Source organism: Miscanthus floridulus, chromosome 13 (assembly GCF_019320115.1).
Source record: "Miscanthus floridulus cultivar M001 chromosome 13, ASM1932011v1, whole genome shotgun sequence".
Taxonomy (NCBI): domain Eukaryota; kingdom Viridiplantae; phylum Streptophyta; class Magnoliopsida; order Poales; family Poaceae; genus Miscanthus; species Miscanthus floridulus.
The window spans coordinates 9,275,958-9,301,862 of NC_089592.1; the positions used below are offsets into that span (position 1 = coordinate 9,275,958).

General features: G+C 46.2%; 1 pseudogene; it reads right to left on the reverse strand.

The window, feature by feature from the left end:
- Positions 1 to 2,938: 2,938 nt before the first annotated feature.
- Positions 2,939 to 9,911, reverse strand: LOC136499410 (uncharacterized; annotated as a pseudogene).
- Between the last annotated feature and the right edge of the window lie 15,994 nt (positions 9,912 to 25,905).

The window sequence follows — 25,905 nt, forward strand, 5'->3', positions numbered from 1 at the left end:
TTAGCGAAGAGTTTTGTGGGGTTGTTTTTAACATTGTCACATCGTATAAAATGAAATGAAATTTGAATAAAACATACATTCTTTTAATTCTAGTTCTAGTGTTTCATACACGTTAATTTCATGACTCGTATAAAGTTGTTAATCGTGCCAAGGACGAAACTAATTTCTTCTCTCCTATTAAAAATGTTACAATGTCATAAAAATACCAACCACATGTGGTGGACTATTAAATGCAGATAAAACTCACGTAAAACTCCCACTCACACGGACCTTTTCACCTTACTCTCATTAGATGGGTTTATCCATAATAAACTACTAAAGGTATGAATTAAAAAAATAGTCTATATATTAGTATGTACATTTTTCTATGGTCGAAGACTATTTCTTAAGTTACTCATCTAATGATCTAAATATGCCGTTAATTTGGTTTCAAAGTCGATAAGTCGATTCAGTTGTGATTGCTGGGTGAGCCATAGGGGCCCGATTTGGCGTGATATACTACTTTTAAAGTCCCATTTAATTAGTTAGGGTCTATTTGGTGATGGCACAACTCCTCCTTAAGTGCTCTTCCGAAGAAGCCAGTACATTTAGGCCTACTTTGGAAGTAAAAGGAGCAAAACCTAGGGATAAAAAGCCCTCACTAGGAGCTAAGATGATATCTCCATGGATTACCCACCTAGAGAAAAGTTCGGGATTTCAGAGGAATTGGAATTTCCAAATTAGGCCTCGAGGAGAAGCGCGAAAGGGCTCCTCTTAAAAAAATTATTTGGTTCGGCCTCTCCGCCAGAAGCTATTCAAACATGCCCTTTTATAATTTCTTATGCACAAGAGAATGCTGAAACGATGTTTTTTTTGTCCCTGAAAAATGTTGTTTAGGTAGCTTCTAGCCCTTTGAAGCAATTGAGTTCCTCATGTCAGCCGGTCGCGAGGCTGCACGCCTGCACATTGTCGCGAGGTGCTCAGAGTCCTCGACGATTCTAGCGTCGTCGTAGACAGCCTTGTGAAACTAACGCTAATACCCCAAGAGCTTAGCGTAGATTAGGCAGAAAAAGCATTTGCTCATATCACATATCGTCATAGTTTCAAAACAAGCATCAAATTAGAATATGAAATTGGAGAAACTCTAGATCATTGTCCAAATTGAAGCTTTGACAAGTCACACTAGAGCATCAATTTTGAGTAGGGCGGTGGCGAGGTTGAGCTCTCTCTTAGGAATTCCATACATACTATTATCATCCCTAAGGCAAAACCAGGACTCACGACGCGAAGTGCTGAGCTCTCCCAGCGGGATTCTCTCGTCGGCCGTCGAGGCCTCGGCCTCCTGGCTGGCCGCTTCCACCATCCGTTCGTGGCCGCCCTCCTCAACGACCTGGCCTCGCCATGGATTCTCCATGGTGGCCCGCCGGATGACCAGGTTCACGACTTCGATAGCAATGTGCAACGCTTGAGTTTGCCATCCAAGTAAGTCTCCCCCCTGCAGACGTACCCTGATTCTGCCTCCTTGTGTTTTTGTGCTCATGGCTCTTCAGGGGCTTTCCTTTGGCCCGGGACTCTAGGTCCAGAATGATGTTGAACATCTTTTGGGCCTCCCGATCTCCTCCTCTGTTCTTGGTCCTTCCTCCTTTGCGCTGGTTGTTGCTTTTGGAAGATGCAGGTTTCGTCTTGACCTCAATGCTGTGAGCTCCATTCTTCAAGCCACCATTGGTGGTATGGCTCAGCATTTCCATGTCTCCATGCTTTCTGAGCGCACTTTCAAGATTTTCGTTTCCTCTAAGAGGGTTGGGTTTTACATCTCTGATCTTCGTTCCTTCTCGTGTGAGCTGTTCTCCCTTGAGTTCTTTCTTTGGGGCAATGGTGGCCCAAACTGGAGGCGCGAGCTTGCTCTCTACCAAGATGAAGAGGCTCGCTCATGGAAGCCTGCCCCAGTCGTTCTGCTGCCCCCGCTCATGCCGCTCGCACCTCTGTTTTTAATCGCCAGGGCAAGTCGTTTGCTGATGTTGTTAAATCAGCGCCTGCCCCTCCGCTTTCGGAAGCTAACAGCATCCCTATGGGGCCGCCCAAGCAGCGCTCTATTCTTGGCCAACGTTCTGTGTTCCATCGTCTTCAACCTCCGCTCGGCGGGCGCGTCCATGGCGTCCTGGCAGCCCAATCTTCTGAAGATTTTGTTGGGGACAGGGCCCCAACACCCTTCTGCCTCCGTTGCTTATCCCAGGGCCATTATAGAGCGGCCTGCCGTAGGCCAATCAGGTGCCACGCTTGCCATAATTGGGGTCATACCGCAGTCAATTGCCGTTCTGGGAAAATTTTCAAACCGGGGCAAGTTACTGGCAACAGTAAAAGCTTGGCAGCCAATCGCTCTCCATTTGGTTGGTTAAATGCCGCCGCGGCCGGGCCATCCTCGTCAAGTCCGCCAGTCTTCAAATCCTTTGCGGAAAAGGAAAATTGGCTCCGTGACATCGAAATATCGCGATTTCCGTAAAATATCGTTGAAAGACATCGGTACCATAAAATACCACTGAAAGGTGTATACGTAAACTAAAAGTATCATTCTGTTAGATTTAAGCGTTAGGTCTGTTAACTTAGACCAAAATACCCCCAAACCGGTAAGCTCTAAAAACATAAGAATCAAGCCCCAAACTGGTACAGGAGCTCTAAAAACATAAGAATAAAGTATAGGGCATGAACTGACAGTATTTTAACACATACAAGTCACCATATGCACTAAATATTAACCAAGCATATGAAAAATATTCTGGTTCAACACATGGACTAATATTGATCAACACATCTTGTAAGCACATGGCCAAATAGGTTCACAGTACAGGAACCATATTGGTCTGGTCCAACATATGCAGAACAACACATGCCCAAAATTGGTTCACTACGTGACTTTTTCATACAGCAACAGTTCAATAAAATGATTCAGGATCACACTAGCCTAGTTTATAATGACCCTCCTAGCAGTGCCTCCTGGTGATATATCCAGTTGTGCTACCATTCGTCTTGTTATTGGCCCTGGACTCATTGGTGTGTCTGGTGGTCTTGTTGGTGTAGAAACAGAAGTTGCCATCCTTCTTGTTGTTGGCCCTAGACTAACTGGTGCTTGGATGGCTAAGGAAGTAGAGGGGCTAGCTGTAGCTGTACCAGGTGATTGAGTGACTAAAGAAGTAGAGGTTATTCCCGTATCATTCTTTGAAGTACCACCTTCTCCCTTTCTTTTTTCTACATAACAACAATGTAATCAAGTCATTTTGCATGTAGGGTAATTCAACTAGAATATGAAACTTGAAGTTCAACTTACCTAGGTTCAACATCAAGTTTAGTAGGGGGCTCAGAAGTAGAGGTTCCTGTAGCATTCTTCTTGAACTTTTTGGAAGCATTCTTGCATTTTGAAGTACCACATCCTCCCTTTCTTTACTACAGAACAGCAATGTAATCAAATCATTTTGCATGTGAAAAAAAAGAAATCGATTATGTGGTACATCTTCTATCATGGGCAGTCAGCTGGGCTTATGGTCCCGGACGGCAGTATGTCTTGATTTCAGTTTGGGTTAGTCATGTCTGTATGAAAGCAGGTTAGCAAGCTATCAATGAGTTTTTATTGTGGTAATGCTCTCAGCTATTAGCAAATTGTAACTTGTGTGGGGAACACGACTTTCTTCTAATAGGCTACTTTAAGCACGTTTAGTGAATGTCTGAAATATTTTATCTGAAGCACCTGCACTAGGTTGGTTTCATTAAGGACTGGTAGCATGTATGAATCATTATTTCTAGTTGGCGTGCAACTCTGTTTCTCCAGGTAAGAACTCTGAAAAATGTGCACGTGTCGACAGATCAGAGCCTCGAGGATCAGAGCAAAACTAAGGGCATGTGTTTCTGTAGTGTACTGCACATTGCCATGCATGATAGCAGGTTAGTCACTAACATGATCCTTGCTTGATTTGTCAATGAAGTAACAGATTCTCATATGCATCAGCAGAAATGAATCAATAACTCAATTGCAGAAATCTTTTCCCATATGTGTTCTGATCATCTCATAAGCTTGATTAGTCTTATTAGTAAAAGCATCACAAAGGGCTAGCTATAATGTATGCATGGAACCTTTCAACTGCAGTTAGCTTGCTTTGTTAAGTTTATTAAACAGTTCAGACCCCCTTCCTATTGGCATTAAATTCCTTTGCTTTGTTCTGTTTACCAAGCTGCTTCAGGTGTCGATCTATAGCATGTTGTTTAGTACTCAATTACACATGAACACTAAACAACATGGAAAATTGGTACGGTGGTACTATCATTTTTCTAATAATATCAGTGATATACTCTGCAGCATGGAAGTTTTTCCTAAGCAACCACATGAACTAAAACTTGTATCCTACTGCAAGTTTGAAGAAGTAGAGGTTCAACTTACCTAGGTGCAACAGCAAGTTTAGTAGGGGGCTCAGAAGAAGTAGAGGTTCCTGTAGCATTCTTCTTGGACTTTTTGGAAGCATTCTTGCAGTTTGAAGTACTTGGTTTTTCTTTCCTTTTCCTACATAATAGCAAGGTAATCAACAATTATACTCAGAAGGAATTGGTATTGTACTAAGTGATAGGAGCATAAAATTAATTTACCTAGATTTAGTAGGTATTGGTTGTGGTAATTCAACACCAAGTTCAGTAGGGGGCTCACGACAACCCTTCTCAATGTGCCCAAAGTTGAAGCATCTTTTGCATTGGTAAGGACCCCTTTTTCCTAGCTCACCCTTACTCTTCAGCCTTTTCACTCTTGGCCTACCCGCGGACCTTTCAAGCTTTGGAGGCAACATTTGAAACCTGAGATCAATAATAGGCCACTGTGACTTGCCAACCATTGGGTTCACCTCAAACTGATAAGTAGCCTTGAAACAATGAACTGAGTAGTAGACTAGTAGTCATGAACATAGTCATCAAGTTTTATTTGTCTCAAGGAACCTATAAAGGCAATAACATGTGTACAAGGTTTACCAAAAATATGCCATTGCCCACATGAACATGTCTTGCTTTCAAGATCCACAACATGTCTCCAAGGATAGTTATCCTCAGCCTTGAGACCACCACTCCCCTTAACTATGTACTTCAAGTTTCTACTCTTCATTGTTAGCTCATTTATAACACTAGGGAGAATGGACCCTTCAAGTTTGTTAGCTATATGCTGCCTCATAGCTATCTTTTCCATGATCATACCCCTAATTGTGTCCACGAGGACATCCACAGGGAACCCTTTGGTCTCTTTAATCCAGTTGTTGAAGGACTCTGATATGTTGTTATTTGTAACAGAACCGACCAATTATACGAAATTAAGTAAGAAAATCATCCGCCAGAGCAGACGATTTAGCAAACTTAAGCCCGTATAACCCGGTAGTCCGTGAAATCATGAAGGATTTCAAACCAACTCACATACCAGCCAATATCATAATAAGTTTAGCGGTCACCATCACATATTACATAAAAGTTCGCATCTCAGATACATCAGAGTTTAAACATAGTTATTACAAAATGAGTTCAAATAGAAGTAGCGGAAGCCATTTGTTCAAAACCACACACACTCACACGGAGTTCAAATACAGTGCCAGCTAATGATCATCTCCAACAAAAGCATCAGATGAGACGTAAGGAATGACCATGCCCATGGTCCTAAGCATCACCCATCGCAGGATAAAGGCAATTGATACAGTAGCCGTAATACATCTGCCCGTCTGCAACAAGTGGGAATAAAACCCTGAGTACGAGAAGGTACTCAGCTAGACTTACCCGACATAACCGAAAATAAGTGACACCAAGGATTATGAAGGGCTTTATAGTAGGGTAGCTGACTCATTTGCAAAAAGAAGCATTTTTAGCATTTCAAGAACCTTTCCAAAAGCATTATTGTCAAGTTAATTATTATTAACCTGTCGACTATATTTGCACCTATACTAGAGCAAGCATGTGATTAAGCAAATAATGATAACCAATGATCATTAACAACTTTCATAATGTCATATTCATTATAACTGTCCAAGTGTTCCATCAACATTACTACGATGAAGTCACTCAAGTCAAGTGCTCACTATCCAGGAGCGATGGCGATTCGAATCGATTCCTAACCAGCTGGTGATTTATTCCTTACACAAACCTCACTCACCCGCTAAAGTGAGGTATCGGTCACCGAGTCAACTATCTAGGAAAATCTCGAGTTTGCCAGGAACCACATGTACCCAGGGGGCCGACCGACTGCTCTTTGGTCTTATCATCATGCCCCCGTGTCCTACCACACCTGCTCCGGTATAGTGCACTGCGGGCAATCTTCTCGGCCCAAATAATCTCCTAGCTTCGCGGTCGAAAGGTACTTTATTTGGCCAGCTAAATGTAAGGCATGCATTCAACATGACTCGAGGCCCAACAACGGTCGGTCCTTAATTGACACAGACGGAAAGCATTATAGTCCAAAACTCTGTAAGTCTCCGTTCGATCTCAACCTCAAATTAACACTTCGTTATACCATGACTACATAGTTATCCAAGCAGATCCAGGTAACCACCTATAGCTCATAGGTGACAGGAAATCACCCAACTTCTACTGGTCTAAGCCAGCTAAGCATTGACTCGACTGCGGATACCAGGGTAACAAGGATATAGTATAACAAAGGTAGACAAGGTATAATGCAGCAACGATTGCAAACAACTCCTGAACGTAATGCATCAATTAAAGTAAAGCATTTAATTAATAATTGCAAACCGGGGAGAAAAATGCTTTGGGGCTTGCCTCTCTTGAAGGAGCTCGGGCGGTGATCGGGGCACTCCGAAAGTTCCTCAACGTCCTCCTCGTCTGCTTCGATCACTTCCTGCGGCTGCACCTCAAGCTGCTCCTCGGGCTCCTCGGGTATGACGACTGGGCTCTCGGTTTGCGATCCTGTATGATGCAGGTGCGTAAGTGCTTATGCAAAAGGTGCATTGGATGAAATGAACACAATGGATATGCTTGAATGCAAGGTAGTCAACATCATCCAAAAAACATGTACTACAAGCATATGTCATCTACTGCATTCTCTTCTACTACTAATATGCTAAGTCAACACATCTCATTAAATGCTTCAAAGATACACCAAAGCTTCACTAATTTCTTAATCATGCATAAAGCAACATTTGATTAAACCCTAATTAATAATAGGTTTAAATAGCAACATCTATTTTTATAGCTTAGAAAAATCTTAGAAAATTACCATAGCACAGTACTACCCTAAGTAGTCTACCATCAGATTTTTATGGCATTTGGATAAGTGGAATAGCCTACACAAAAATGACAAGCTTGGACCTAATTATGAGCATGAAAATACTTTGTATTATGAAAAGTGTCAAACAACAGATTTAGTATTTTTCCTAGGTTCTAAACAGTAAATAACCACTGTACAAAAATTATCACATGCATGTTTTATACAAATTTTGCTCTCTAGCAAAAATAACAAAAATCAGCTATTAAAGGCACTTGAACTACACCTCACAATTTTTCTACAGGACATGCATGGCATATATTTTTCCTAGGAAGTACATTACACAAGAAGAGTAACAAACTTGGAAGCATATTTTTCTGATACATATAGGTTTTACTACACATTTTACAAGATATCAGTAATATCAAGAATTAATTAAAGCTCTACAGAAAAGTATCTCAAAAATGACATGCAAAAATTTTATCATGTAGATCTGGTGACAAGGAACACAATGAAATTTGTTTCAACAAATTTGGATCCAAAATGAGTACACAAACATTTTCTAAAGTATTTCTCTTCCCAAATAATAAAAGAAAAACCGAAAATAATTTTTCTATTACTACTGGGCCGGCCCATGGGAACGACTGGCCCACGGCCGCTTTCGGCCTGCGCAAATGAGCGAAGGGGAAGGGCAACGGCCCGGCTCGGGGCTCCGGCCCAAGGCCGACCTGGACCAGCTCGGCCGAGGTGCGACGCCACGCCACGTCGGCGTTCCAGGCGCCACAGCGGTGCGGCCGCTACCAGCAGGCCGGCGGCCATTGCCGACCATGACCGGCAAACAGGCGTGAGCGCTGGGTCCGCAAGAAGATGGCGAACCCAAGTGGGTTACCCAAGGGGATGGAGAAGGGACGGAAGAAGCCCTTCCACGACGAGGTCAAGCGCGGCGGTGCCATGACCGACGGCGGCGAAAACACGCAAGGCCGCTATACCTTGCTCAAATGGTGTCCTTGCAGCGAGCACCAGGTGCCGGGGAGTGAGGCGGAGCGACGTGTGCTCGATTGCGGGCAATGGTGGACCACCGGTGGCCAATTTTTGCCGGCGGGGCTGTGGTGGCGATGGCGGCGCGAGCAGAGCTTGGTGCGGGGCGAGGCAGAGACGCAGCGCGGGAGAGAAAATGAGGAGTGCAGGGAGAAGCAGAGCTGTGGTGGCTTGAAAACGGCAAGGCGCGCTTGCTTGCGGGGGCCATGGGACGCCACCCGGCCGGCGTCGCCGGCATGCGCTCGCCACGCGGCGCGGCGTGCCTGACGCGGTCGGACGTGTACGCGCGCACAGGGGAAGAAGGAAGCCAGCGCGCGAGGTGGGCTGGGCCGAGGTGAAGGCGCGGCGCGGGGTGGATCATTGGGCCGGCTTTGGCTGGTGGGCCAGAAGTGAGGCGGCGGCCTGTTAAAGGAGAGAAACAATTTTTTCAAATTCTATTTTTAATGAATTTTCAAATATCAGTTTTCAAATACCCTTTTGAGCAAGAAAATGACTTCTTTTGAAAATGGCCCAATAATAAAAGTTGCTTAGAATTTAATCCTCTACAACTTTGCTTTAGGGACCAACTAAAATTTTGCATAAATTTTGAATTGGGAAGTAAAAGCTAAATAGGGAGGATTTTTGACCATTTTCAATAAAAATTTCAAATGCATATTTTGTCAAAAGTTTGAATACAAACTTTGCTCCAAAAATTGTGCTAAATAATTTTAGATGATTTACAATTATAGCCAAACATGTTTTACTAACATAGCAAGCATAATTAGGGCAAAATAACTCTAAACAAGTGTATGCAACATTCATGTTTCACGAGCATGTTTCATATGTTTTGAAGCATGGCTTTAGTTATTATTTACATGATTAGGCATGGATACTTAGGATGCTTGATGATGCACAATATGCATGATTTGCAGTGCCTAAATGCTTGCATAACACCGGGGTGTTACATTATTCACATAATCAACCTTGCATTTCCCTGAGAACTTAGCTCGAGACCAAAGTTGTTTGTGCTCTGCTTGCAAGTAAGGAATTGCTGCTGGACAATTCTCTCCAATTTTGTCCCAAAGCCAGTGATGCCTCCTAGGAGTACATGCCCAAGCACATGGCCACATGTACTTTAGCACATCTCCATCGAAGTGCTTTCTAAAATTCTGCATGAGGTGCCTAAAACACTCTCTATGCTCAACGTCACTTGGAAGACGTCGTGGACTGCTATCTCTAAGCCTTTGCAAGCATCTATGTGTATTGTGAGTCCATGTAGAGTTCTAATTGCTCTCTTCAATTGCTTCAAAAACCATGTCCATTTAGCTTTTGTCTCCTTGTAAAAAATTCCATATGCCACCAGGTACATCCAATTATGTCCATCAATTGCTGTTGCTGCAGCTAGCTATCCATTATATTTACCTGTGAGGTGAGTAGAATCAACCCCTAGGTATGGCCTACAACTAGCAAAAATTCCATTCACACATGCTTTGATGGCCACAAACATCCTACAGAAATAGACTTGACCATCCTTTTTGTTGTTCTTGCAATCAATCTCTACTATGCTTCCAGGACATGTAGCTTCTAACTCGGCTTTGAAATTCCACAACATTCTAAAACTTTCGTCCTAAGTGCCATGTAGGCCTTTTAGTGTAAGTTGCCTTCCTTCTCACACCTTATTATATGACATTTTGATCAGGAACTATCTTTCAAGCTCAACTTGCAATTTCTTTGCTCCTAGGTCTGGAGTAGACTTGAGTATCTCTGTTGCTCTGTCAGCAATCTAGGCTTTGCTAGCCTCCTTACCCCTCACTTGGCTGGTGCTAGCACAGGTATGGCTAGAACCTATTGGCACAACCTGAAAATAATAGAAGACATGGGATCTGAATTTAGTGTTTAAATATGGAGAGAACATGAAAAATAATACATTCTAAAAATTATGGGTAGAACATGAAAGCAACAATTAGTATACCATGAAAGTGGGGCAACCAAGAAGTTTCTTTGCATGAACTTTCCATCCACACTCTAAATCTACACATCTTGCCCTATATCTTGATTTATCACTGTGCTCTACAAATGTTTGAAACTCCCTTTTATGCCATATTGCTTAATCATCAGTACGAAGGCCTTTTTGTCAGTAAATGTCGAACCTTCCTTTATATCAGGGTTGTCTATGTCATATGTAGTGAGTGCAACATATGGAGCATCTTGCATCATGGTGGCTTCATCACTTGGCACTGCCTCAGGATCTGTAGCTTTAGTTACATTCTTGATGCTCTCTATTTTCTTCTTTTCTTGCTGCACTTTCTCATTGCTTCCTACTTTAGGTACCTTCCTGAAATACCTCCACTCTTCATCAACTCCAACGGGATCATCTCCATCATGCTCAACACCCGGCTCCATATATTGGTCACCTTCCTTCTCCTCTTCTACTCTAGAAGGACCAGCAGCTGTAACACCAAGTTGAGGTTCCATGGCCCATTCTAGACCATCCAATTCTGCACACACATGCATCTCATTGAATTTTTCTGTGAACTAAAGTTGTAAGTCATTCTCTTCATCTGTCACTTGTATTTCATTCTCAATCAAAGCCATATCAACATGCTCACATCTATCTACGGTCATGATAAACTCCACTATTTTTTAGGCTCGCAACAAAGTTAGAAGCTCTTGGTCCGTACCAAGGCGAATTGTTAGATTATTCTCACCCACAAACCAAAAGTTTGCCTCCTGATAACTAGCCCAACTAAAGTGCTTGAACACATCATTCTCCATATCAATGATGGAGTACTCTTCTGTATCCACCCACCAGTCCAAGCATCTACCCTTTTTGTACATAGATCGACCATCCTCAACAGTTGAGTAGGAAGAAACATCAATCACTACTCGACATGCATTGTTTGGATCGATCCTAAAATAGTAGCAGTGCAAAAAAAATTAGCACTGCTTCTAGATACCCTTTCTCATCGGTGACCATCCTCATACCACGTGAAATTGCACACACAAATCAGACTTCATAACTAATTTCAGTTGTACTACGAACCATGAAGTAGATAGCTAGGGTTTCATTCTTACCCGTCGGGGATCTCAGATCGATGCATTGTTCCACCGCATGCACACTGGAGGAGGAGGAGTCATGGCTGGCGCAACACGCAGTCGAGGAGGAGGAGGTGGTGGACGGCGCAGGTGGCGCGGCCTCCACGTGATGAGCGGCCCGCAGCGGACGGCGTGGCCTCCACACAGGGAGCGGCCTGCGCGCGAAGAGGAAGCCACGGCGGCTGGCGTAGGAGGCCCTCTGAGCTCCCATGCGGTCGATGGATGGGCGGAGGCGGCGCGGCCTCCACACGATGAGTGGCCCACGGTGGACGGCGCAGGCAGCGCGGCCTCTACGAGAGTACCAGCTCGCGGCGGACGGCACGGCCTCCACATAGGGAGTGACCTATGTGCAGAGAGGAAGCTGCGGCGGTAGGCATAGGAGGCTCTCAGAGCTCCCAGGCGGCCGGTAGACGGGCGGAGGCGACACTTCCAGCAGAACCGAGCGCGGCTCGGCAAGACAGACAAGCAAAACCAGGCATGCGCGGCGCAACTGAGGACAGGGATGAGGATAAGGCAAGGGCACAAATGTCACTTAACTTTTGGAGTTTAGGTCAAATTAACGCTCCTGAGTGTAAAACCTAATGAAGTGCTATTTTCAGTTAACGGTGACAACTTTTAGTGCTAGTTTACGGGGCCAAACTCTTTCAGTGGTATTTTATGGAGGGCGCAACCTTTTGATGCTATAGAACCAATTTTCCGTTGCGGAAATGGCTCGGGCGTTCTCCCTCTCCCCATTTTGGGTCGCCAAGGGATCTGCGCCTGAGGTTAATGCCACCCGGCTCTTAAAGCCCAATACTGTGCCCCTTAAGATGGCTCTGGACCCATTATGTCTCTCACTCGACCTCTCGTCTTCTTTCTTCCCCCAAACTAACCCTTCAGAAAACCCCACTCCCGAGCTACGAGAAGAACCTCGTCGGCGTCGACAATGGCATATCAACGCGCCGACCCGAGGTCGTTCATCCCAGAAGGCTTCAACTGGGATGATGTCCTGGATAGGGAGTTCATGGGTGTTGACATTTCATAGCATTGTTACTAGGATTGTAGTCTCCAGCAACGACACTAGAAATGCTTATTGGTATTTAATAGTGCAAATAAGAAAAATAAGAATTCTTTAAGCGCACAGATATACCATTGTAGCACTTCACTAGGAGTATTCCAGGTATCGTTATTTATATTTTACCACTAGGAGGAATGATGGCTTAGAAAGAGGAGAGAATTCCTTATTTGACACTGGGAAAATGAACCATTCCTTTCTTGACCCTGAAATTTTCTTCGTTCCTTATTTGACACTCACTTAAACTTTCATCCTTAATATGACACCACAGTCAACTCTATCAGCTAACCGTGTTAAGTGGTGCTTAAAAAGACCTTTTTGCCCTTGGTGCTGGTGCATGCATGCAGCGGGCGCTGGGCGCATGCAGAGGCATAGGCGCTGGGCGCATGCAGAGGCACGGGCGCATGCATGCGGCGTATCTAGCCGCTGGCTGCTCTCTTTTTTTGTCAACATGTTTTTGCTGAGCTAACCAGTCGGCCGATAGGATGGTAGATCGTGTCCTGTGACCTCTGGCCTGTGGGGAAAGTAGCTTTTGGGGCCGGCCGGGCCTTTTCCCTTTTTTCTCTTTTTCATTCCATGCCTGCTTGCAGTTGCAGCAACACAAACTCGATCGATCTCAGGACCAGCAATCCGGCATGCAGCTGCATGCTTTATGATTGACAACTATTTTTTCAACATTTACACAGCATGATGATGACACATGATATAGCAAGTTCATAGACCAGCACCACATTAACTTCAAACACAAAATGATTCACATATACATGCAAGTTCACAGGAGTCCAAATTCACATGCAAGTTCACACACAAAGGTTCATGGATACATGCAAGTTCACACACAAAGCGGAGTCCAAATTCACAGATACATGAGGATCACAGGCTGAACCTCCTCCTTTTGCTTCTTGTGCTCATTGCATGGCTATCAGGATCAACCTTTTTGCTTCTTGTGCCCATTGCAGGGCTGTCAAGTGGCAGCATAGGAATGGTGGTTTTCTTTTTAGTAGGCTCCTTTTTCTTTTTGCTCTTTGCCTTGACTGGAGCAGCAGTAGGCGCAGGTTCATTTGAATCTGATATTGACCTGTGTACGGCAGAACTAGATTTGAACAAGAGACAACAAGTAACAGTAGCAACAAAGTAACGGCAGAACTAGATTTGCCAGAAAGGGTTGTATATGTAGCTCCAGACATCTGGTGTAGAAGACTGTTACACTATTGACAATGGCAAACTAGTAGCTCCATCAGGGAGACAGGGAGCTAAGAACAAATCATTCTACTGACATGAATACCATATCAAATGAGGCCAAGAAAATCCAGATTTCAGTAATATTGTGAATGATCATTCTCTTTTAGCATGACAGTGCATAAAATATTCTGTTAATTTTGCCAGGTTGAAAAGTGTTACGCTCAACCTTCACTTATTGAGTTAGAAAACCCCACGAAGAATGTTCAATGAGATACAGAAGTACAGTAGCTATATCATGAACTACGTCTCATTACCTTTTTGATGCTCCAGAACTAGATTTGCCCTTATTTGCCTTTTTCTTGGATGTAATCTCCGCGCTTGTTGATGCTCCAATACTAGAAATGACTTGGTTATCCTTACTCTTTGTACTTGTCTCCAAATTTTGGCTAACATGGCAAAAGTAAAGTGCTTCAAAACTTGCAGGTTGTTGTGGGAAAAAGTGAGACAAAATCATGAGCTAACCTTGGTGGAAAAGACATAGAAGTTGCTGGTGCTTCATTGTCCAAAGGCACAATGGATGACTCTGCTGTTTTGGTTTTCTTTGCCTTCTTCTTAGGTGGTCCTCTACATGATAAAGAAGAAAGTAGTTACAATCTATATTATGCCAAAAGGAAAATGCAATCAACAATAAAGTAGTTAGCATGTATAGTACCTCACAGCCATCATAGCAGCAATGTCCTCTGGATTACCTTTCTTGCAGTTGTGCCAATGATGGCCATAGCCTGTACAAATAGGGCACTAGTGCTGGCCTTTTTTCCTCTTATTCTCACTATAGCCTTTGTACCTCTCAGTTTTTGGCCTACCAGCAGTTGCTTTCAATAGAGGTGGATGCATAAAAAATCCATGTGTAGATTTAGGCCACTGGCGTTTGTCAGTCATAGCAGGGATTAAGTGCTGATATGCTGCTCTAAACTTGTCAATAGAGTAATACATGTCTACATACTTCTCTAGAGGAGCATTGTGAAGTGATGTGATAAATGCTACTGCATGTTTGCAAGGAATGCCAGAAACTTACCACTGTCTACATGAACATGTCTTATCTTGCAAGTTGACAACAAACCTAAAGCCAGTACCCCCCAATGCTGTAACTTCAGCAACTTCTGAGCATTCAAGCACCTCCAAGTTTAATTCTCTACTCATTTCTTTCAGTTTCTTAATTATGTGGGGCAGAATCCAGCCATCTAACTTCATTGCTATTTTTCTCCTTTGGTTCCACTTGATCATAAGCATTTGCCTTAATTTGTCCATTAAGTCATCCAAGTTCAAGGACTTGTGGTGCTTAATCCAATTGTTGAAGGACTCAGCCAAGTTGTTGGTTACATAATCAACCTTGGAAATGGTTGAGAACTGACCTCAATGCTAGCTCTTTACCCATCCACACCCTCTTGTAGTGGTCACTCACCTTGTAGTGTTCTTTAAGCTTCTTTTTCAACTCCATTGCACCAAGTGAACCATCCTCAATGAGCCAGTCCTTAACTTTAGCACATACCCAATGCTTGGTGGCATTCTTGACCTTCTTCTTCCTCCTTGTACTAGAGCACTGATGAGCATATGGGTTCTTCTTCACCTACAAATGATTAACATCCCTATTAAGCTACACCAACATAACAGAATAAATATTTAGAAAAAAAATAGAAATTATTTATGCTGAATAATTACCACTACAGTGCACATATCATCTATTGTAGAAGCATGTAGTCTCCATGGGCAATTATCTTCCTCCCGCCTTGAACAATAGGCCCTGAACCTAGATGGTGCACTCTTCTCTGTGTTATACTCAAATTCACGTTTGATTGCATGTTGAGATAATGCAATCTTAAACTCTGCCATGCTAGGATATGTTGAGCCAACTACCATTGGAGGGTCTTCTTTATTATATTCCCTGTTTGGAATATGTTCTGCCTCATGTCCTACCAACTCTTGGTCATCCTCTAATTCAGTCCCTGACTCAATCTCCAATTCATCCTCATCCTCATCCTCATCCTCATCCTCAACCTTTTCTTTGTCCTGATCCTTATGCACAATCATAACCATATTTGTATCTTCACAAGGTATCTTCTCTAATTACATGACCTCATCATCAACACCTACATGCTCATTCTCTGGTACTGGGTTGCAAAGGTACCTATCCTCATCTTCTGCAACATTCTTGGCTGCAGCCTGCTTTTGCACATCACTATGCCACTCTTTGATGGGCTCAAATGGTTCAGAGGGATCACAGTAAGAAATGAACATGTCGACAACCTTTGTCTTTGAATTTTTCTCAAACATAGACAACAAATCTTGGTCAGAATGAACTTTAGGGAATTCTTTCATATCATGGTCACAGTACTGAAGATGAGCTACTTCCAAATAACCTGGCAGGTACTTCTCTACAATCTCTTCAAGTAAATCCTTATAGTTTGTCAAATCTGAATCAATAGTCATATCAAAACAGAAACACCTAAAATCCTTTCTAACTTTCTTTTTGTTGCCAAACAGTCTAATTTCTAGCAAATATGTTGAATTTGGATCCATCCTGCAAATGAAAAGAACAATCTAAGGAATCAACACTGCTACTTGCACATCACTTTTGCACTACTTAGATGAATCGAAGGCTAGCACTCACCCTTCAAGGAGCCAGTCTGGCTTTGTACCAGCATTATCAGACCCTCCATGGCCCCCTAAATCCCGCCCGAGCGTGCTGCCTGGATTTTGAATACAAGTCAATGAGCGTGCTTATATATGCTGGCGAGCAACGTTCTCAGACTTTCAGATATCACGAATTGAATAATCCATCCATCAATTGGCTGGAAATATATTTATTTTTTTGATCAAAAGAATATAAATAATGAACCAACAAAACAACAGAGGGCGCCAGCCCCCCTGGGTAGAAGCAAAGATTCTATCCAGTGATATAATGCATTCCACTCTTCGAATCAGCAAGCTAACTGACATACATGATTTTTATGATGACTTTTGAAACATTCTAACATGGTATTCTAGTCTTTTAGCTAACGAGGGCGCCAGCCCCCCTGGGTGCCATATGATTTTTCCAACATATATATGTTCTAGCTATGAAAAAGGAAAGGCATATTAAGTGGCAATTTCTTAGAGATCCATAGTTGCAAAAGATGGGACACCTTTTTTGTATTTTAAGAAAGACCACCTTGCCTGGCTAGCACCATTCCCAGACTTTCAGAGTTCTAAAAGCACCCATTACTAGTGTGCACACACAAGAATGAAAAGCAGTGTGCAAATAGGTACTTTGGACATAAATTCTGTTTCAAAAGAAAAGGTGTGGCTGAAGCAAAAATCGAAGTACTAGAATATGTTGAACTCATTGGATCAGCAAGCCAGAATGGCAACAATATATATGTGTTCTATTTGCAAAAGGAAAATGCAGATCATATTTCGATAGTGGCAACAATATATATGTGTTCTATTTGCAAAAAGAAAATACAGATCATATTTCGATTTTAAGTCAAAAAAAAGGAGAGACGGTTTCTTTTAGGGGGGCGGGGGGAGACTGCCTACCTGGCACCATTCTCAGAATTTAGAGTTCTAAAAGCAGTCATCACTAGCGTCTCTCATGACAGATAAGCAGAACAATATTTCCTATAGCACAAGAGGAGATAATGATATTGATCCACTTGGAACAGAATTCTACAGCCCATGAGCTGAACGAAATGCAAAATAGCAATGCTGAAACTAATAAAGCATTGTGCAAATCAAGGAGAAGAGGTAAACAGAGGCATGCACACAAGAGTCCGCGTATCAGCTCACCCCAGCTCACCGCCGCATCTGCAACCAGGCCAGGGGAGCTCGTGGCCGCCGTTGCCTGCGCGCGCCGCTGGGGGGGGGCTTGCCGCAGCCGCCTGCGCAACCCGCCGGGGGGAGCTCGCGGCCGGCGCTGCCTGCGCAACTCGCCGGGGGGAGCTCGTGGCCGCCGCTGCCTACGCAACCCACCGGGGGGGGGGGCTCACCGCCGCTGCCTGCGCGCGCCGCTGGGGGGGGCTTGCCGTAGCCGCCTGCGCAACCCGCCGGGGGGAGCTCGCGGCCGGCGCTGCCTGCGCAACCCACCGGGGGGGGGGGGGGGCTCGCCGTAGCTGCCTGCGCGCGCCGCCCGGGGGACCTCGCCACCGCCGCCAAGCCCCGCCCGAGGGAGCCGCCGGTTGGATCCACATCCTCCCCCGCTGGATCTCCTTCCATCTCACCGCCGACGGCCGGCCACCGCTAGGAATCTCGCCGCTCACCGCCGGATCGAGCCTAGGACAAGACGCACGGGAGAGAGGATGCATGGGAGAGAGGACTGGGAACCGCACGCACGGGAGAGTCGACGGAGGCCAATTTTGTCCTAATCAAAATATCTGACAGCGCGTCCCAGGCTCTCTGATGGAAGAAGCTAACGGATCGGATGGCAGTGTCATATTAGGGATGAAAGTTCAAGTGAGTGTCAAATAAGGAACGAAGAAAATTTCAGGGCCAAAAAAGGAACGGCTCATTTTCCCAGTGTCAAATAAGGAATTCTCTGGAAAGAGATTGATAAACTTATGATGAATCAATGAACTAAACACTTACATCTAGACAGGGGTGAACCAAAAGATATGTATAAATATGATAAGCATAACACTCAGAGAGAGTCCAAATAGGAAAAGTAAGTTAAGTAGACTAAATTAGAGATAAATTAATAAGTTATCTTAATCACAAGTCAAAGCATACAAGTCATTGTATATACTAGCAATAGCAAAAGATTAACTCTATACGTATGCAAAGGGGACATCATTCTAAAGAGGAGTATAGTAATACTTTTTCCATAGATGACACATGTCCTATTAGTCCTACAAATGGGGTATGGGATACAGAGGATCTACAAGGCTATCACCCAAATAGATCTACCACACCCGGAATGTAGGGTGCATCCACAGGCAAAACAATGTATAAGCACCACACTTACATAAGGTTTGGCTACTCAACCAGTTCAAACACTTAATCGAGCGCTCTGTGATCCTATGCATAGATATAATGATAACTCTGACTATACTAAGCATATACTCAAAGTAAACTAAGAACATGATAACTAAGTGTCAGGAAAATGGACCCTAAGCCCATTTACTTTGGATTTTGGTATTTGATGACCAACACAACCAAACTAGACTAATGAATTTGCAAGTAATTATTTTGTAGTTCAATAGGGTGCAAGACGTGACTTGGACGAAGGTGACATGATGATCCGATGATCAACACCTTAAGCAAGACTCTAGAAGCATAAGAGAAGACCCAAGATATCAAGCATAGTCCAAGCACAAAGATGGGAACCAAGCCGGACGCAAGATCACGAAGAAACTAGCTCGGCAGAGGTGACCGGACGTGGCCCTAGGAGGACCAGACGCGTCTGATCAATTGCTCGGCAACAACAGGCGTCAGCAGCAGCGACCGGACGCTGAGTGAAGTAGTGACTGGACGCACAGACTTCACTGTTCATAATTGCGGCAACAACTTAGTGAGGACCGGACGCAGCGGCACTGGATGACCGGACGCACAAAGTGCAGCGTCCGATCATGTCCAGAGAGGTTCCAGAGCGGCGCAAATGCGGCCAGACTCTGCAGTGCATCCGATCTCTACGCGCGTGCTCAACGGTCAGGACGACCGAATGTGTCTGGTCAGGACGATAGCAGCGTTCGGTCAGTAGCAGAAAGCTGGGTTTTGCCCCAATGGCTACTTTCTCCATGGGGCTTATAAATAGACCCCAACCGACCATTTGAGGTGGAGAGCTAAGGAAACATGCCAAGGGTGTTGATACACCATTTTAGTGATCTCCACTTGTATAGTGCTTAGTGATTCATTAGGTGATTAGCGTAGGTGCTTTGCGAAGTGCTTAGGTTGATTAGACCACCGCTTGTGCGCTTGCTCTAGGTTTAGGCCTAGTGTTTAGTGAGGTTTGCACACCTCTTATCACTCGGTGCTTGAGAGCACCATTATTGTACATCAGAGGGGCTTGTAGTCTTGCAAGATCACACCAACCGCGTTTGTGGTGTGGCCGTCACCTTGTACCGAAGGGAACAAGGCCCGCAGCGGTTCGGCCGGAAGCTTGATAGTGAAGACGGCGGGGAGCATCCAGGAGGGGCTTGTCGTAAGGCACATGGGAGACCCACTTGCGTGTGGGGAAGGCCCGAGGCTATCCACGGAGTTACCCGACCGGGAGCTTGGCCCTTGCGAGGGATTCCTTGCAAGGGGCTCCAACGAGGACTAGGGGGAAGCTTGCGCACTTCTCGATACCTCGGTAACAATACCGGAGTCGACGACGGGAGTTTGCATATCTCTACCATACTCTTTAGCTTCCGTATTTACATTGCAATCTTAGTGTGTGCTTTATTTTCCTAGCTTAGTAATAGGCTAGTTGATAGGTTTAGAACCTAGGTTGCATAACTCCTTTTGCGATAGAGATAGCAACACACCTAACAAAACCATAATTGCACATTTAGATAGTTTATCTTTTGCATAGGTTTTGACTAGGTGAAATTAGAGGCCTTAGTTAGAGTTAGAGTTTTAAGTTGTCTAATTCACCCTCCCCCCTCTTAGGTGTCACGGTCCCTTACACTAAGAACATAATATCAATGAAGATCGAAGTCATAAAGAAGATAGATATGAAGGATACAAGGGCTATACCAAGCCTCTAGATGACTAGATCCGGAATCCAAGCAGAAACTCGAATCTACTTTGATCTAACTCAACTAAACTATGCTACGAATCTATGTTTGTGGAGCTTTTCTCTCTTGAGGTGGTTCTCTGATTTGGATGAGCTTTTCTCTCAACCGATGCCTCTCTGGAGAGGGTCTAGGGGCCTTTTATAGGGGGATTGAGTAGGGGGCAAGAAATTACCACGTAATCAATCCATGTCATGCCTTAATCTCGTCCTTCCTTGCAAACCAACTTGAATTAATGGCAGAGATTCATCCCTTAAGTCAGTGGGGAAAATGTGGGCTGACAGGTGAGCCCACAGGGGATCGACCAACCTACAGGTGGGGTCGGCCGACCCCACCCTGGTCCACCTATTAGGGGGGCTCCATCCCCTCGACAGGTGTGGATGTTTATGGCCCATTTGAGGTGGTTTTGTGGCGATTGGATCTAATTCTTTGACATAAGTTGGCCCGCTTTAACCTGTTTTCTAATTAAATCCTCCTGCACTTGTGAAATCACCAAAACTTGTGGAAATAGTTAGTTTAAACCTCTAGACCTATGTTGGTGATTGATTTAAAGGATAAAAGTATATCATATTAATGATTTATAGTTGACATTATCGACCATCAACAATGAGCAGGGTGGTGGCTCCGATGAGGCCGCCGGCAACCAATGAAGACTTGGCAATCGTCACTTTTGATCCTCTACCTGGTAGTGAGCTCAACTTCAACGCAGTTAGAAATATTATTAGAGAGTTCTTGACTGAGCGCCGGATAGTGCTTCATGCTGTCATGCCATGTCATTTGGGTCAAGCTTACGTCCATTTCACCCATGCTTATGATCGTGACAACATGGTTAGACATAGTCCCATGCCTTTTGGGAACATTTAGATTTCTTTTGTGAAACACAATGAGGGAAGGAACTGGAGGAGGGTTTTGTTCAATGATGACTGCTGGATGATGCTTCTCAGATTTCCTGAAGACTACAAGTCCGAGCATCACATTCAGAACGCTATCAGTGACTTCGGCAAAGTCATACTTTGGGAAGAAAGTGATAGCTTCCCAGGTAGAATCATGGTTAGGGCCAGAGTCACTAGCATCCAAGCAGTACCTCAGTTCATTGTTTATTCTGATTCTATGGATGTGAATGGTGAGTCTTAGACCATTCAATGTGATGTGGTACAGCACCATCAGCTGGGAGGGGGGCCACCACATGAAGATCCAGTGCCAGATGAACTGGAAATGGAAAATGTAGTACCCTTCGATTTTTTGGGCTTGGACAACCAGTTGTTTAGTAGGACCAGAATGAGTAGCAGGAAATTGGGGACATGTAGTAGAACTAAGTGCAACAAGGCATGACTGGAGAAAATCATATCCAAATGCAACAACTCAACCCTTGGGAGCCCTAGCCTGCTGTGCTTCCAGCCCAGCAGCAGGCCCAACCAATCCAGGACCTGAATATTGAACCTGAACTAGAACAGGGCATGGACATTGATCTGAATGTGGACATGGACCCTCTGGAAGTGATCATCAACCCGGTCAATCCACTAGCTATTGATGGTTGAGCTGAATGACTTCATAGAAGAAATTGAAGAAAATATCCCACAACAGGTGATCCCAGACCCAGCTGAGCAGAATGGGCTAATTGGTGAGATTGAAGTCATGCCACAATTGGAGTTGGAGGTGGAAGGCTTCCCATTACCACCAATTGAGGATGTCCTCGGGGAAGAAATCCCCTACACCAACTTGTTGGCCCAGAGGAGCAAGAAGAGGAAGAGGATATAAACCTGGAGCAGTTGGATGGACCTGGTGAAGGAGGTTTCCCAGTCTAAATAATGGTGGAATGCAGCTGCAGGGAAACCTTGATGAGCAGAATCTTTTGGCCCTAGCAGATGAACTACAAGAGGAAAACATGATAGGGCAAGAGCAAGAGGGAGGAATGAATATGCAAGAAAATATTCAGGTGCAGGAAGGGGAGCTGAATATGAAGGGAATGAACCATGGACAGGACAATGGGTAGAATAATGAATTCAATGAGCAGGGAATAAACCAGCCATAGATAAATGATGTACACATGCAAGTTGGTTTCATGCTCAATACCTCTGACGGGCCTGATCTTGCATACATGGAGTGGGAAAATGCTAAAAGGGCAAAAACTTCTAGCCACTAGGCTTCCTTTTTTTCCCCAAAGGTAACTCTGAATGTCTTCATGTCAAAATCTCACAACAGTGGGCCCATTTCTTTACTGTCCTTCTTTTGTCTCCTGCTAATTTTTCCTGGGCCAAAGAATTTATGTCATCCAAAGCATCCTCTTTCTTGTGCCCTGATGCTCATAAAATAAGCTTTTTTCTTCCAGCTTAGTGCCCCTCTGACATGGACTTAGTCTGCTCTGATAATTCCCTCTTTTTAGACCAATAGAATGGTTCCACAAGTAAGCTGACTACTCAGGAGGAGGACATAGCTTTGGCCCTCACTCCACCAAAGAAAAGAATCAACAGGAAAAGCACCCCTGTGGTTGACAGTATGCTTAGAAGGAGCAACAGGCTCAGAGAGGTAAATAATGGCTTTAAAGCTAGCTCCTGTTCAAATAAAAAATTCCTTGCCTACTCCCCCAACCCACCTACTCTTCCTATCTAAACCCTGCAATCTTTGGGCTTTGACATTTGCAAACTAAATCAGGAGGAAGTTATTGAAGAAGCTCTATTGAAAAAGAGAAAGCAGCCATGTCCCATTGCCTCCAAGAAGACAAGAAAAGCCCTAGGAAAGCAACAGACAGAAGGCATGTAAGATGGTGGGCAGCAGAGTCAGGATCTTAGTCAGGATCCCATGGAGGAATGAGCAGTTTGATGTCCATAGATGAGTCAGTTAGAAATTGGACTGCATCTTTTGCCAGAATGTCATGTACGGGCGCACGTACTCTAGACGGCGCCATGCCAGGGACATCCGGCGCGCAGCAGATCGCGCGCAGAGCGCGTCGCGCGGGCAGGCTGAGCCACCGAGTGGCTAGGATGGAAAGCCATCAGTTCACGTCCTTAGTTTTAGGAGCAATTAGCTCTAGTCGGTTGCCTTGTGAAAGGCTATATATTTATGTAAAAAGGACTCGTGTGAGGTAATCAGGAATTATCAATATCAATCTCTCTCTCTCTATCATTCTCAAGCCTAGGATGTTGAGGGGGAAAACCTCGCCCTAGAAGACGGTCCGAGACTACGATCTCCGTAGTCGAGGGCCGGCCACCCTAGGGCTCGACGCCCTTGACAACCTGGTATCACGGTCCCGGCGATCCTCGCCTTCCCTTGCCAGCCCGCCAACAACACCAGCCGCCGCACCACCCACCTCACCACCAGCCGCCGCGCCGCCAACACCACAGCCCTCCCCGGCGTCCTCCTCCTGCGCAAGCAACATGGGCGATGATCTCAAGGCCACCGTTGAGTTCCTCGCGAAGGCCGTCCAGTCCCTGCAGGCTACCGTCGAGGCCAATGCGAAGGCGATCACGGCCCTCTCCTCCGACCGATACTCGTCGTCGGGCTCCAAGCACGCCGAGGGCGGCCCCCCCGTCGATCGGCCTCCGAAATTCCAGAAGATGGATTTTCCGCGGTACGACGGCAAGTCTGATCCGCTGATTTTTCTTAACCGTTGCGAATCCTACTTCCACCAGCAAAGGATCATGGAGGAGGAGAAGGTTTGGATGGCCTCCTACAACCTGGAGGAAGGGGCCCAGATGTGGTACATCCAAGTCCAAACGGACGAGGCTACTCCATCATGGCGCCGATTCAAGGAGCTCATCAACCTGCGGTACGGGCCGCCCCTGCGATCCACGCCCCTCTTCGAGCTTGCCGATTGCCGGCGCACCAGCACCGTGGCCGACTTCCAGGACCGGTTCCAGGCTCTGCTATCCTGGGCCAGCCCCCTCGACGAGGCACAGCGCGTCCAGCTCTTCACCGGCGGTCTGCTGCCCCCGCTCAGCCTCAACGTGCAGGTGCACAATCCGCAATCCCTGGCGGCCGCGATGAGCCTCGCTCGTTAGCTGGAATTGCGGGAGCAGTACACGATGGCTCCGGTCGCCGCGGGCCACGCGGGCGCCAGGCCCATGTTTCCGGTGCCGGCTCCACGCCTTCTGCCACCGGCCCCCCCAGGCGGCAAGGCGCCTACCATAGGCCCGGCCACCCCAGAGAACCGGCCGATCAAGCACCTATCGTCGACGGAACAAGAAGAGCGTCGCCGCCTCAGGTTGTGCTACAACTGCGACGAAAGGTTCACCCAGGGCCACAACCGCGTCTGTAAGCGGCTCTTCCTCCTCGACAGCGCCATGGAAGATGACGACACTGAGGACATGGTGCCCGCGGAGGACGTGGCTATAGACGAGACGCTTGTGTTCTCCCTCCAGGCTATCGCGGGCGTTCGCTTCGTCGACACGATGCAGGTGCCCGTCATGCTCGGCAAATTGCGCCTTGTCGCCCTCCTAGACTCCGGGTCTACCCACAATTTCATCTTGGAGGCGGCGGCGCAGCGGATCAGGCTACCCCTTCAACAACGCCCCCGACTCACGGCGACCGTGGCGAACGGTGAGCACGTCGTGTGCGTGGGCGTCGTCCGTGGTGCGGTGTTCTCCATCCATGACACCGCGTTCCGCGCCGATCTCTTCGTCATGCCCCTCGCCGGCTTTGACATGGTCCTAGGGACCCAATGGCTGGTAACGCTGGGGCCCAACATGTGGGACTTCACCGCCCACACGCTGACCTTCTAGTGCCACGGCCATGAGGTGTGCTGGCACGACCTCGCCAGGCCGAACCACCCCAGTGCCCGCGCGACCATCGCCAGCCCGTCACTGCTGGATGAGCTCCTCGACGGATTCGTTGACCTCTTCACCGAGCTGTAGGGGCTACCTCCTCCTCGCGGCCGCGACCACCACATCGTCCTTCAGCCAGGGTCGTAGCCGGTCGCCGTACAGCCCTACCGCTACCCGACCACGCACAAAGACGAGCTAGAGCGTCAGTGCGCCACCCTGCTGGAGCAGGGGCTCATTCGCCACAGCTTGTCGGCGTTCTCATCGTCGGTCCTCCTCGTAAAGAAGGCCGATGGCTCTTGGCGCTTCTGCGTCGACTACCACGTCCTGAACGCCATCACGGTCAAGGACGCTTTCCCCATTCCGGTCGTCGATGAGCTGCTCGACGAACTTCATGGCACCAAGTTCTTCACCAAGCTCGACCTTCGCTCCGGCTACGACCAGGTCCGGATGGCGCCCTAGGACATCGCCAAGACCGCCTTCCGCACCCACGATGGCTTCTACGAGTTCCTGGTGATGCCGTTTGGGCTTTGCAACGCCCCGGCCATGTTCCAGGCGCTGATGAACGACGTCCTCCGTGCCTTCCTCCGCTGATTCATACTTGTGTTCTTTGATGATATCTTGATCTACAGTGTGTCATGGGCGGATCATCTTCGTCACCTCCGCGCCGTGCTCGCCGTGCTGCGTCACCACCGCCTCGTCGTCAAGCGTTCCAAGTGTGCGTTCGGCGTCACCTCGATCGCATATCTAGGCCACATCATCTCCGACACCGGAGTCGCTATGGACCCCTCCAAGGTGCAGGCAATCCGCGACTAGCCCCAGCCCCGCTCGGCGCATGCAGTGCGCGGG